Here is a 577-nt window from a genome sequence, read left to right on the forward strand (position 1 = left end):
TTAGGGTTTAAGGTTAGGGTTTAGGTTTTATGGTTTAAGGTTTAGAGTTTAGGGTTTAAAGTTTAGGTCTGAGGGTTTAGGGTTTAGGGTTTAGGTTAAGGGTTTAGGGTTTAGTATTTAGGGATTAGGGTTTAGGATTTTTAGTTTAGAGTTTAGGGTTTTTGGTTTGTGGTTTAGCATTTAGGGTTTAGGTTTTAGGGATTTGGGTTTATGGTTTACGGTTTGAAGTTTAGTGTTTCAGGATTTAGAGTTTAAGATTTAAGGTTTAGGGTTTAGGATTTAGGGTTTAGGATTTAAGGTTAGAGTTTACGGTTTAGGGTTTAGGGTTTTGGGTTTAGTATTTAAAATATAGGGTTTAGGATTAATGTTTAGGGTTAGAGTTTATGGTTTAGGGTTTAGATTTAGGGTTTAGGATTTAGAGTTTAGGGTTTAGTGAAATGACCCAAAAAGTTCTTAAAAATATGCTTCGGAAGTTACCGGAAACTTGTTTAGCTATATATAAAAAAATCAGTTTTGTTTTTGGAAAATCCGACATCATATTTTTGTTTAGGGGGTCAAATTGAGTGGGAAATGGGTC

Source organism: Solanum tuberosum, unplaced genomic scaffold (assembly GCF_000226075.1).
Source record: "Solanum tuberosum cultivar DM 1-3 516 R44 unplaced genomic scaffold, SolTub_3.0 scf00153, whole genome shotgun sequence".
Classification (NCBI taxonomy): Eukaryota; Viridiplantae; Streptophyta; class Magnoliopsida; order Solanales; family Solanaceae; genus Solanum; species Solanum tuberosum.